Source organism: Anser anser (genome assembly GCF_964211835.1).
Source record: "Anser anser genome assembly, chromosome: 1".
Lineage (NCBI taxonomy): Eukaryota > Metazoa > Chordata > Aves > Anseriformes > Anatidae > Anser > Anser anser.
This window is the reverse complement of record NC_139720.1, coordinates 34,671,841-34,686,382: the sequence shown is the minus strand read 5'-3', so window position 1 is coordinate 34,686,382 and position 14,542 is coordinate 34,671,841. Positions and strand designations below refer to the sequence as shown.

The 14,542-nt window shown below is 37.6% G+C and overlaps 1 long non-coding RNA gene across 6 annotated transcripts in view; it reads left to right on the top strand.

Moving 5' to 3' along the window:
• Window positions 1-1,726: 1,726 nt before the first annotated feature.
• Window positions 1,727-14,542, top strand: part of LOC310885951 — a 37,014-nt gene continuing 24,198 nt past the window's right edge. For 2 of the 6 annotated variants that reach the window (XR_014575040.1, XR_014575043.1), the window contains exons 1-5: window positions 1,732-2,151; window positions 4,749-8,734; window positions 8,902-8,975; window positions 11,956-12,103; window positions 12,377-12,635. This is a non-coding gene — a long non-coding RNA (uncharacterized lncRNA). Of the gene's footprint in view, window positions 2,152-4,748; window positions 8,735-8,901; window positions 8,976-11,955; window positions 12,104-12,376; window positions 12,636-14,542 lie in introns of all 6 variants that reach the window. The other 4 variants (XR_014575038.1, XR_014575041.1, XR_014575039.1 and 1 more) reach the window with 4 other exon arrangements.

The window sequence follows — 14,542 nt, the reverse complement described above, 5'->3', positions numbered from 1 at the left end:
GTTTCACAGAGTCATTTTTACACTGCAAGGATTAGTAAAATTCTTAGGTATCTTCTAGAAACCAACTACCTGGGTCAAGTTGCTCATGACTTTTACACACATTCACTTCCAGCATCACCACCTGGCAATTTATATGAGTGAACATAAAATTCATTTGAGGTGTTTGGACTTGGGATATCAAAATCATTAGTCTTTATTGAAAACCTTGGCCCTAAACCTTTTCTCATGCATGAAAAAGCTTTGGATATAAATGCATGAATACATTGCCCTCAAAGAAAAGCCAGACCTGTGTCTTACAGATGTGTGACTAGTCACAGCAACCAGCTTGGAAGAAATTGTGTTCTTCATTGCAATGTGTACGTCTGTCTCTGCATTCACTTTCTTTGCTGTGCTTCTCACATTGTTTACTAAAAATAATATTTTCATAGTCTCTTTTCTTTTTTTTTTTTCATTCTTTGAAAACTTTACAGTCACATTCAAGCTGAAGCCATTTTTCTTTCCTAGGCGCAACTGGGAAGCCTTCTTGTCTTCTTCCACCCTGTTGCTTCTTTCTTTCTTTCTCTTTCTCTTTCTTTCTTTTTCTTTTTCTTTCTTTCTTTCTTTCTTTCTTTCTTTCTTTCTTTCTTTCTTTCTTTCTTTCTTTCTTTCTCTTTCTTTCTTTCCTTCCTTCCTTCCTTCCTTCCTTCCTTCCTTTCTTTCTTTCCTAGTTGCTTTTTATAGGCTGCTATCTTTATTTATAAAAAGAAAGATGAAAAGATAATCAGAGATTCTTTGTGAAATAAAGATATATGTGTTGCTAGCTGACTCTTCTAATCCACTTTTATATTACTTCATTTATACCAGGTGTTACCATTTGCTTTGCTAGTTCTTGTATTTTTGCACATCCTCTTGAACAGGTACATACTTTATTCAGATAATATTTCACTGTGACAAGACCTAAGAAGAACCTTCACAACAGGTAAATTAATTGATCTGCTCTTTCTATGTAGTCATTGCTAGGCCTGTCTAAGCCTGTATTCACCTTTGCCACATCAGGCAACACAAGCTAGTAGGGTTGGGTATGAGTATGACCCAGTCCTGGTAAAGACTGGGAGTGAGCTAATACAATGTAAGCTATACATTTGAGGTGTAGATGTGACTGTATCTAGAGCCCCAAATAGAAAATATTTCTGTTTCTTCAGGTCACCATTTTTTAGAGCTATCTGAAAGATGTGATTTTTTTCCTTCTAAATATTCATGTCATTTTTTGCAAGACATGAAGAAAATCATGGATTCCTTGTTGCTGTCATTTTCAGATAGTTTCCAAATTATTTTTAAAATAGAGGGCAACAATGCAATGTTTTTCAGCATGATGTAATGTATGTTGCTGTTAGGAAGAAACTTAGAAGTAGTATAATCACAACCAAAACACTTTTCTTTCCCTATTTCACCTTCTCATGATTGCTAAAAGGCTCCCTACACCTACTAAAAATTGGTTCAGGTTAGAAAGATTAAAAAAAAAAAAAAAAAGGCTCTGAGTAGTCATAAAACTGGAATAAATCCCATTTCTTATTTGTGTGAAGAATTTATTCACAGATCCAGCTAAATATGATACAGATCTTTTTTTAACTAGAGCTTACAACACCTCTAGGAATCTCACCTAATGCAGGAAAAAGCTGAAAGACTGGCAAGACCTCTTGAAATTCAGGCACCAAAAGGTAAGTGAGTGAATATGAGTCCTGATTTTTGGAGAAACTATAGCATAAATATTGGATCACTTTCTTCTGGTCTGCGTACAAGCTTACGTGACATGTAGTAACTAAATTTAGCACAGTTTTACCACGAGAGGGCAGGAATGCTTATCAAACAGGTCTGCCACTGGTTGTTTCACAACGCCTTTGTCAGGACGGCGACCCCAACGTGTTTTCCCTCTATAGCATTATGTGTTGAAGCATGTACCCTGAGTGCTTAACAACATGACAAAATCCTTTGACCCAACAGACTGACCTGTCGTTTGTAAGACAGATTAATCCCCATGGATGGTCACAGGGTCAGGGGAACTGCTGAACTGCAGCTCTGTGAGGCTGAGAGCACAATCAGAACTTCTCACTCACAACCTGGCAAGAAGAAACAGCTGTGCCAAGCATCATGCTTGCCAAGGAAGGCTAATGGGTAAGTAGAGATGAGTCAGTGCTTGCTTTTCTTCCTTATGGTGCATAACAAGAGCAAGAAGGAAGATCTTTAGAGAGTCTTATTATTAACAGCAATGACTTATTCACAAACAGTATTTAAGCTTTTCTGTAAGTGAGACTAATTTTGATTAGACTGTAACAGTAGCCAGATCTGAACAGTAGAAGACTGTGCTAGACAGAATACTGTGTAGAAAAGTTCCAGACTATTATTAAAGTGAAACAGATTTGTGTGGAAAGTCCTGGTTAACTCATAAACAATTTATAAACTGAAGCATTTAGCAGAGCTTGATTAAAGGTTTAAATTCTTGTAACTGTTTGCCAACAAAATATAATGTTTCACTGTTCCACAAACCATGTTTTGGAAAAAAAAAAAAAAAATCTACCGTGAGGCCACTCAGAGTTGTAAGATTTTAATCAGCTAAAATGAAGCTCAATAACATACGTGGAAATATCCTTTCTTTCACTTGTTTTGCTGTCACATTAAGTATTTTCTTGGTTTAAATGGTAAAATTTTTCACCATGCAGACAAACAACTGTGGAGTTCTGATAGTGACAGGATAAACTATATTAATTGGGAACAAAGAGAAAAGATGAAAAAATAACCTTACTTTAGTCATAATAATGACACAGAGATAAAAATTGTATATGAGTTATTTTCCATTAGCTAGGCCAATTAAATTATGCTTTTACCATGCCCTCTTCTAAAATAACAATTTTCAATAAAAATATCAGTTGTGCAAGTCATAAGAATTTTTACAACTTCTACCATCAGAATAATAAGGGTTTTCCCCACCTATAAGGCAGAAAAGGGCATTACTTCCTATTGTGTGGCTTTACTGTCTCCTATAAGAAGCTCTTGACTTATACTTAGAGGGTTACATGACTGCTAGGAGATCTATATTCTCAGTATCATTTAACAGATCTCTGTGCTTCAGAGGTTTTCAAGAGCCATGCTGCAACCGCATGCTACCAGGGTGACTAGGCAACATGCACGTAAAAGTAAGAAACCCCGCAAGATCACTTCATTCAACATTTTCTTCTTTGGGCTTTTAACTAGCCCACATGGTGTGTAGCTCTTTTTAAAGACTTAGCAATGGCCAAGGGGGGATTCAGCCCAGCTGAGCAACAGACCTGGACTCGTGCTGGAAAAGGAAAGGGCTTACCTGGACAGCATGCACTTATACTGAAATAGGCAATTGACATAAGGGCAAAAATCCCGTTTTGTGTGTATTTTGGGAGTTCACAAAGAAATCAACACAAGCCGGGATGCCTGCAGAAGCCACACAATCCCTGTTCAGATGGATTATACTATATCCTTCTTTGGAGAGATTTTTAATCTGTTGAAAAAGGAAGGATTGTGTTTTAAGATTTCTAGTGTTCATCCATAGCAGAATATCACACACTAACTTCCAAAGGAGTGATGCACATGGTATCTTGCCCAGGGCCTCATACAGTTACACATGTGGAAAGCCTTTGTCATGCTTTGATCAAAGACCAGAAGGAATGACTTACTGCCTTTCTTTCCTATTTCCTATAACATAGGAATATAACAGGTGCCGTGCTCAGGTCTGGGTGAATCTTGTGGGTTTGCTCTGGTGGTTTTGCTTTCTACTAAGGATATATAGCAAAGAAATGGCAGAAGAAAGTGTGTGCTACTGTTCTCTGTTTTCTCTGTTTCATTTCAAGAAGTACACTGCAAAAGCAAGTGAAAAGGCAGACTGTTTTTGTTCTGGCATTTCTTTTTCTGTTTCCTTTTGAACAATGACAACATTCTGGGCACACTTATGGCCTTGTCTCTGAACCCTTATTCACATAATGAATCTACTCACCGCTACATCCCTCTGGCTATAGAAATCATACCTTGATTTGTTGCTCAGTGTCTTTCACATTAAGTGCTGTTCTAGGGAGATCAAATATAATCTCACAGGATGAAAATTCTCCAGCAGACAATCACCAGGTGATACCTTATACGGGGAAAAGAGCTATAAAAAGACTCTTGTCAGGTGGGGCCACATACAGTTAATGTTATTAAAATTCTTACGTACTATCAGACCAATGAAGACACCAGACATAACAGAGAACTTATCGAGACAGCAGCACCAATTAAATATTGCTGTCCACATCAGCTTCACTCCTACCCTTTTCGTAATTTCGTAGTTTGCAAAAACATGATGTGAGATTATGAAATTCAATATTGTCCTTCCAGAGTGCTGCTCCCTGAAGAGGAGTTAGTCTTCTTACTAAAATAATAGCAATTTTTCTGTAACATGAAGGTATCTGAAGATCATCTACCTTTGACTATGTCAGGTGCTAGAAGTAGTTTAGATGCCACAGGCTTTTTATCTCAGCTGCATAGGACTGGCTTAATACAGTCTGTATGTATATTTATAAAGTGGTTGATTTAGGAAGGCTTTTAAGTTCACAGGTGCAGACACAAACACTAACCATCTCCCAGTCTGCTATCAAACCAAAATCTGAGCAAGGATTTGTGTTATGAAGCTGTAGTTAAAAACAATCTGACTTGAAGTGGCACTGAAGAGGATGCTATTTAATCCTAGTCTCTGCCATATATTTCAGCCCTCACTTATTTTGGTGCTGGTGAGGCCACATGGTGAGTAAAATCAAGACTGGAACCAGCTGAAAGTTAACTGAACAAACAGAATGGAGAGGAGAGGAGAGGACCAGCAGAAGACTGACAACATGATGGCACTTCTCTTTCAGCAGTGCACCAGGTTTAGAATAATTTACAGTATTTATTAACCTGCAATCTGCAAAAACTGACAAGTTTTGTCTTTGTTTGTTGTTATGTTTTTTTTTTGTTTGTTTTAAACTTAAATGTGTATGACTTCTTATTTTGAAAGAACTATATTGTTTTATAATTTGACAAATATAACACAATGGAACACAAATGTAACTTCTGAAAATATCAGTTCCTCACATACAATCTTTCAGAGAAGTTTTCAGATCAAGATGTATATAGTAATACTGTAACATTTTGTATTACCTCAGATTTTCCAGTATTTCACTTCTGAATGAGTGGTGAGGTGATATTTTCAGAGAACTGTGATCAACCATGATTTTCAGATGTTGCTCTTATATAATTAAATTTTGTGCTTCCTTGTTATGAATAATGTTTCCTTTCTGCATTACAGTGCAGTATCTACTATTTTATTATAACTATGAGATCCTTTTATGGCTTTACAGTCATAAGCTTTTAAGAGCTTTTGATAATGGATCTTGCTATAAGCATTTGTGAAAATATAGGAACACAGTGAATGTTCTATATTTATTTACTTCATATGTTTAACAGCTAGATTTATAAGGCAGAGGGTTTTTTTTCAGAAAAACTGTTATTTTTTCCGTTATTTATTTGTCCGTATTTATTTGTCTGTAACTTCATTTTTATTATTATTTCTATTAGCTTTCATAGAATTTATTAATTGCTGTTCTCAGCATCTTTTTTAAAAAGACAAGCCTTCATATTTTCTTGTTCTTTGGGCACTGCTGCCAAGGCATATGTTATACACTACCATGAAGCAGTTCCTCAGTTTCATATTGAGTTGCTTTAGATTTCTTGGGTGTTTACCATCTGCTCATGGTAACTGCTTTCAGTTCTTCTATTGACATTTTGAGTGAGTTTCTCAGGATTTGCTTCTTCAATCAATAAGAGTTCAGTGCCACTGAAAGCGCCTATCTGTTTCTTCCACTGGCCCGCACTCTTCCATTTCTTATCTGTCAGGCTGCAGGGTCCCATTTTGTCTCCAGCATCAAGCTGACATTTTTTACATCCTTACAGTAGAGAGCACAGCTTGCGAATCCAGCAGAAATTCTTCAGACCTTTCCTTTCTTCAGATAGATTCATTTTCTTCTGGGTTAATATGCTTCATCAGCTCATGGAAATCTATTATATTAAAGAGAATGTAGGTATGTCATTCAATAAAAACTTTCAGAGAAATTCAGGAGATAATAATCCAATAATATTTACTGAGATCAGAGTTGACTTCTCTAGCTATCTTTTTTGAATCTCAGACCAAAACAGTTTCTGAGGAGTTTTAGCTGGCACCACAGAGAGAGTTGCAAGGAGATCAATATGAAGGAGATTGTGGTATTTCCAGGATGCAATTGCCAGACTTTTCAAAAAGACCTGTTCAAAAAATTTAGCTCAGTTTTGCAGATTAGCAATAAAAATATTTCTATTGTTTTCATAAAAACTTAAGCTTCTCAGTGCTTTAGTGGAACCTTTGCTTTTGTTATATCTGATCTCTTCATTTTTTAACATCTTCTCAAAATTAAAGCAGGTAATGTATTTCAGCATATGTAATATAACCAATGCACACCAAAGGTTTGTAAAATGAGTCATAGCAACATTAAAGAGAATACATCCAAAAATGTGATCTTGAAACTATTCTACTGAAATGCCTGTTCCTGGACAAATAAGCTTCATATACACCCCAGTTTTCCTAATGACAATCTCACATCCACAGAGATATGGATTCTGTAGCTTAGCCTTATTTTTTTCTGCTTATATAACAAGTCTAGAGATTAGACTGTTTAACTAAGAAATGAGAAAAGTCTACAATATTTTTTCATTTGAACTTGCAGTTTGAAACTGTTGGTTATCTGAGCTTTCTTCAGTTTCTATGAAAATATTCAGCCTCATACCCCACAAAAAATTCAAGTACTATTATCTCACTTCAGAGATACTTGGGAGAGTAGGTATTTCCAAATCTCTTTCCAAACAGGGAGTCACAAAAACAGATATCACAAGGCCTGGATCAAGAAAGGTGATGATGTTTTTAAGTGAGACTTCAAATTTAAGAACCTAAAACTGAGCTCCTGAAAGCTCCTGCTTAATCTTTGGAGGTGCCCAGACTCTATCAGCACCTCATTTTTCAACGCTGCATTTCCTCAGATGCCTGAATTTTAGGTCTGCAAAGGCTTAAAAGTAAATCACTGTTGACATGACTAACAACGGTTTGGCTTCTGTCTCATATTTAAGTGTCATCAACGGCAATGAACTTGGTTCCCCTGTTCATTTCCAGTGCGTACCTCAACTTGAAAGCATTCTCTCAGCAAACCTACCAGCATGAAAGGAGAAATGTAGGAGAGAGGGTAGGCTTGTAGTTGAATGGAACAAGAAACCTTTAATGAGACCCTAAAACCTCTTTGGATCTGGGCCTACACAGTTTACCATCAGCATTGCAGGATCTGTGATAATGTGAGGAGTTGAGCCCTACTTTCTTCCCCTCCAGGCAAATTCTTTAATCACAGAACTATGATTACATTGCCTGCAGACTCATCTTTCTGTCTCGTGAAAGCCTGTAGAGAGCTCAGAAGAAATATTACATCCATTTTTCAGTACCAAGCTGGAAGAACCTGTTGAAAGAATCTGCAAAGAACAATAGAATTAACAGAGAGCTAGAAAATACGATAGAGAGGTTTATGTAGCAAGGAAAATTCAGACCAGATGTTAGTAAAAACTTCATGGTAAAAAGGATGGGGAAGAATTGAAAGAGAGGCTCCTAGATATTTCTGTGTTTTGAGGAATAGCAGGGATATTGTAGATCCTGAGCAGAATATCTAAATTTAGCTCTCGCACTCCTTTCTCTACTGAAGAATGAAGAAAGGTGGTTTATTCCTGTTGTGTGCTACTCCAAACATTTTGGAAATTTATGGAGAAATACAAAGGTTAAGACCTATGTATTATTTTTTTCCTTAATTTTCCCTCAGAAATAATGCAACCAAAACTTGAAAGCAATGGTCAGGGCCAACACATTAATTAACTACATTCATTGAACAAGCCTACAAGAGAAGCTCTATTTATCTGAAGTCTTCACTTAAAAGGAGACAAATATGATAAGAACTTCGCTGCAGCCAAAGCGGCTGTGTCTGAACATGGTCTCATGGACATGACATGGTTCCAGGATACTGTAAGTGCCACTCTAGTAGAGTCTTTAGCAATGCTCATATTACCATACTAAACCAACAGAAGACGGGCTATAAAATGCTAAAAACCAGACCCACAGCTCCATATGCAGTCTGTACAAGTAACATGAGCTATTGGGAAGGGGAACCATGTGATAATGTACCGTTGGCTCACAAGCTGTGGAAACCTTTGGTGTGGGAAAGAGGTTTTGCTAAGTGTTAACGAACAGTGAAGGGGCTCAGAAGTTCAGCAATGCTGTACCCATGCAGACGAAAGGCTTTGTGAGGAGACACATCTGGAGAACCAATAGAGACCACAGCAGGCTCCAAGGCTTCCTTTAATGTCTCTCCACTACAGAGCCAAAAGATGCCCTGGGGTAAATTCAGCAATAGGATAAGAACAACAGTAAAATATATACATATATATGGTTTACTCTGGGGAAGGTGCTTCTTGTCTTCCAGTGACAGACTCTCCTCTGCCCCCAACTTTTTTTTTTTTTTTTGAGCTATCTGCTCTGCACTTTGCACAGCATACATACATCCAGCAAAGAGCAGCCCCATTTCAAACGACCACAGCTGCAGTGGCCAGAGAGGCCAGATGGACACATCCTGCAAATGCTGCTCCCAAGGATGGTTTGGTAAGAGACAAAACCCTCTCCCTCCACTGTTTTTTCCACAGGCTTTTCAGGGAAGGATGTTTTCCCTGGCCTTGTGGGGTGGCAGGGTAGGTGCATGGTCCAGGGGGCAGGTGCTGAGCTTTCTCTCTGCAATTTCCCTTCCTATCCATTGCCTCTGTCTGCTGCAGGGCCCCTGGGAGCAGTGCAAAACTGAAGTGGCAGGCCAGTAGAGTCAAATGCCGGGGTTTCCACCCTATTCCAGGTAAAAGCCCCTGACTTCCTTTGGATTCCTACTGAAATATATTATTTATTATTATATATTATTAATTATATCATATTATTATAATATATTATTTATTATTATTATTATATTATTATGCATCTTCACGCATACATATACACACATATATATGGGCACAGAATCAGACAGGAAAAAAAAATCCTTTTTAATGATCTCTTCCTATTCAGCTGGAAACTGTAGAAAAATCACTACCCAAGTACCCATACTCATAATATGTTTCAATGGCTTAGATGCAGCCTGTGTGCAAAATGTGTGTTGCTCTTATGGTACCGGTAAACAATATGATGTTTTGCTTCCCACTGTTATGAAGCTCCAGTGATGGAGCTGTTTTATTGACAAAAAAGATTCTTCACCTCTTACAGCAAGTTTTCTCAAGTGCTTCTGCTGAGCTCCCCCCTGGTGAACTCTGACTTTGCTCCCTCTCCAGTGAATTTCTCCAGCTACAGTTAGCATTTCCAATGATGTAAATCCCAAGTAAAGTATTTTTTCTCACAACTCCAAGCTAAGTGCTGCCCAAACCAGTTTGTGAAATGCATCTTTACAGCATTGCAGAACAAATAAAAAACAATCGTATAAAAATATATCTGTGCTTAGGCTGTGTGCTGTAGGCTTTTGTTGTCTCAGATGAGAGGAGAGGCAAGCAGAGATGTGCCCTGACCAAAAGCTTTGCAGAGAGGAGCCCCAGAACAGACAAGCAAAGCCACACAAGCAAAATTGTGTTTTTACAGGAGTAGCTGCTTCACTGGGAGAATGGTGTGAATATATAAACTTGAGCATTGCCTGCAACATTGCATACAGACCAGAGGTGCTTTGCCAGAAAATAAACTATGAATCCTCTACTTCTGGAATATTTCTGGGGAAAGTGTACATTAGGAAACTTGTATTGCTCAGTCGTACTGACATACTTAGAGCAGCACAGCTCTGCACCTCCTGTGTGCAGGTACTAAAAGCTGTCATGTTTATGCCTATGTACTCCAAAGTCACCAAGTCATGGACATTCAAAGAACTTCAGAGTCTGTCTCTGGCTTTAGGCACTTCTGTTAAGGCTTCACCCACATCTTCAAAATGGCCACTCAGTTGCTGTTGAAGCTGGTGGATGCATGTTTTTTGCTGGGGCTCTGTAAGAGCAGACCCAGCTCAAGCATGGCAGTGTTGCTTCTTGTCAGAAATTGCTCAAAGCCTGAAAATGGATCTGATCTGCATTTCTGCTGGCAGCAGTGTGGGTTCAGTACGCTCCTCCTCTCTTTTCGCACTCCAGTCATTTGTTTCTGCCCTCACATTGCCCCTTCAGGTGTGGTGGCACAGCTACTTGGGTGGTCATGTGCTGAACTGAACTTGGGAACTGAGACAACTGAGAATTAATCTTTTTTCTCTTTTTTCCTTCTCCTTCTCCTTCTCCTTCTCCTTCTCCTTCTCCTTCTCTTTTTTTTTGTATTGCTTCTCTTTCTCTCTCTTTTTTTTCCTTGCTTTCTCCCTTTTTTCCTCACTTTCATTCATTTCCTCCATTTCCTTCCATTACTTCCTCTCTTTCCCTTTCTTTGCTGCATTAGCTCATTGATCTAGTTTACCTTACGGATAAAACATTTTTCATTTACTAAAGAAGTAGTGTTAGGCTGTGATTAGAGACGGTATCAGGGATGCTTAAGCCAGCTTAAGAAACAGTCCAGCAAAAGCGCTCCTACACTGAACAAAGTACAAACAGAAGTATTCTCTGTACATTACAGTATTCACCTCCTGTGAGCTTAAACCTGAGATCCAGATTTTAGCAGCACTAATACTTTTGTCCACAGTGATTTTAACTACGGTCATTGAAGGGCTAAAATGCTTTTAAAGAGCTTCATTCTAGAGCACTTCTGAAAATCTCACTCTTAAGCAGTATACAAATTGTTGAGTAAACTATTTGAAAACACAGATTTCATTTTTACCAGGAAGTTTCCATACGTTTTTGTCCCTGTTTAGAGACTACTTCATATTATGTCACAGCTGTTGATTCCGTTTGCATTCTACTTGTAGACACCAGATTTATACACGTTTTAATCACTTTAAATACATTTTCAATACAGTGCAACAATATGAAATGTTTTTTTATGGTTGAAAAAGGAATGATAAAATGTTTGCTTTACATTCTTTTCTACATATGTATTCATATGTATATATTTGTTATCAAGCTATCATAGTAGTGAATCATTTAAATTTAGTATAAAACATATATATGTATATATATATATATGACTGGACACTAAGACCTTGAAGATGACTTATCTTGTTTAAAAAATATGAAAATTATGTTCATAGAGCTCCAGCCTCAGACAAAAATATTTTGAGCTTCACATTTGATTAATATATTCAGACAGTCCATATCTCATTATTGTGCATCTGAACATCTGGACTTGTTCCTGCATTTGGAGACACACTTGTCTTTCTGTCATGTCCACTTCACTTTTACAGACCCTGGAAACTCACAAATCTGAAGCTGATCAACACCTAACTCATCTCTAATTGTACTACTTACAGATGCAGAATCCTTATACTTTTTGTCTACACAAAAAAATTCACCAAATATCAGGTGTAATCACTACTGTTTATGCAATTTTACCATTTAATTTATGTTGAATTTCAGTGGAGAGAAAGACACAGAGTTTTAACATCTGTTTCTTCTAGGATAATCTAAATCTTTCTTAGGTCAAGATTTTAAACAATGATCAATGCAGTAACAATCAACAGGTAATGTCCTCTTCTTCGGCAGCAATTTAACTAGAGTCACTTCACATAAATGCTTGCATTTTGTGATATAGATGCACTCAAGGAATTATAGATTTCAGTTTAGCCTTTCATTTTGAACCTTATGCTGCTGGCTTGGTTTGGTTGTACAAATAGCTACTGTATGAATAATTTTTAATTCCATTGAATCATTTTTAAAATTTTCCTCTTGTACTGACAGGAAATGCCAGTTGATGGCTTTGTCAGGAGAGAAACCTGAGTTTCCCTGAGAAACCCTTCATTTGTGAAATCTTCATCCTGTAATTACTGCCTGCAGTTCAGAAGACAAAGATGTCCATGCTAACATAGAAATGTTTGTGAACTGGAATGTGAGTCTTTTATAACAAAAATTAATCCATATTTTAGTTTCTTACAACTCTTCTCTGCAGCTTCCCGCGACCTTATTTACAATGTGTTACAGCTTGATTTGGTTTACTTGTGCTGGAGTCCACATTACTAAGAACTACTCCAAAAGCTGTTCATTTGTTATAGGATAAAAGGTTGCTAGAGCATGTGAGTTGCTTGGGATTCCATTTTTTCAGCCATAGCAAAACCAGAGTGTCATATATTAATCAGCTAACTTTCAGATACTTATTTTGCAGAACCTATAAACTCAGGGAAAAGTAAATCAAGAGATTTCATGACCCTAAAAATGGGAAGAACAGTCTCCAAAACATTTCTACTCAGAAGGATATCCTGAAAGCTTATTTTATATCTTCCTCTGGAAAAGAATAAGCCAAATTCAGTGCAGGTGAAGACATGGACTGAAATTTTCTTCATATTTGCCGAGTTATGACCTGCTTGGTGTCAAAAAATACATAAATGAGAGCGGAGTTTGGACCGTGCCATGTGATTCATTTTGTGAGTGGATTTTTTTAATTATTATTTACACATGTTTACAGGACTTGGAGAAATGGTATGAAACTCCTGACCTCAGCTACAATCTGCTGTGCAAATTGTAGTTTAAGCTAGTTTCCTGGTTAGATTTGTCAAATCATAGCATTATCATTTTCACTCAAGAAATTGGCTGGTATTAGTTCCCATATCAATATATTTGAGTGAAATCTTTGAAAAATTGTCTGTCAGGGAAAAACAAAGATTTTGAGTGACTGACAATAATTCTGAATTTCGGGAAAATTTGGTAATTGTTTCAGTTTTAATATGAAAATGACTACTTTTAAAGCAAGAGTCAGATTTTGAAATATCAATATACTTCCTTTGACAATGCAGCAATGTCTTTTTTAGGGTAGCTATGATGAAAATGCAGGAATTAGATTCTCAGAATTGCTGGTGTTTCTTTACTGCAACACTCAGTTTTTAGGATAACCACCTAGGAGGTAGGAGATCAACATTCAGATACGTCTGAAGCAGAGGTCTGATTCAGAGCACGGATTTAAAACAAAGTTTGTTATCTCTCATGTGTGTTTTAAACAGATGGCAAATGTGGAGTAGGACCGCATGAACAGAAAGCAAATGAGTTCAGAATGCCAGCTCTCACAACGCTGGCAGGGGCATTAGCTTGGGAATTTGACTGTTAAATTTCTTATTAAATGTAAAGACAGATCTCCACATGCCAAGTGAGTATTCCAACAAGTTCTTCTGGCACAGATTGTACTGAGGAGGGAAAAAGGTCAGGCTAAAAGGGTTTGCTCTTCCATTGCTGCCTCACTTGCCATCACTATGCTTCTCCTGTGGAGCTGCCAATCACACACTCCCCAGTGCTGCACAGTGCCACAGATTCTCTCAAGTTGAAGAGAAAATGAATTACAAATAGGAACAAGATTGTAGGTTTGCCAGGGTGTATCCCTGCTCTGCCGTTACTGACGTGAGCCTATTTCTGTCGTGCATTGTGGAATAAGGATGTGGCACCAACATATGTTATATATGGGCATTGTGTTACAGTGCAGTGTCACAGCCCGTGGTGTGCAGAGGAAGGAAAGAAGCTTCTCTTCTGCATGTCTGTGTTGGGGCTCCTGAGGAGTTTATGGATAGAGTGGGATTTGTCACTTCCTGTAATGTCTTAATTTAGTGTGTGTGTTTGTGTGTGTGCTTTGTTGTTGTTATTTGGGGGGACACTGATTTTGTAGGTAGGTACTTTAACACAATCTTGTTTACTGAAAAAAAAAAAAAAGTTTAAAACAACATTTTTTCCTGAACAAGGGACAGATAAAATAATTTTAAGACTTCTCTGAAGAAATAATTTGCTCACTTTTGTTTTCTCTTCACTCTTACAAAATTAAGTTCTCTTTGCTTTTCTGACCTTCTCTTCACTTTCCAGTCACATCTACTCTTAGTGTATGGAACTTTACCAGATGCTGTGGAAGCTTATGACCTTACATTGAAACCTCCTTCCATAAAATTTGTTGCATTTTGACTGATCTTGTCATTTGACCCTGGGCAGTAGCACACATTTTTATTTTTATTTTTTTGCAGTCTCTTATTTACTCTGGATATTCTGATGCTTGGTGAAGATTTACCAGCCAGTGTAACAATAGTACCCCTTTCTATGACTGTATTATACCACCCTTCCTGCTTCTCCATGTCCTTTTTAGTGGAATGTCCTGGCTGTTTAAGGTCAAGAGGCAAAGGGTAAAGTACAAACAGGAGGAAACAGGTATATTTTTGACTTGTTAGACACGGTCCAGTGAGAGAATGGAGTCATACTAGTAACTCACAGCCCTGTGACTGATCAAGGCTGCATTGTTCATACTGCCTTCAAGAACTGGAGTAGCAGTATGCTAACAAACTCCATGTGACAACTAATTTCT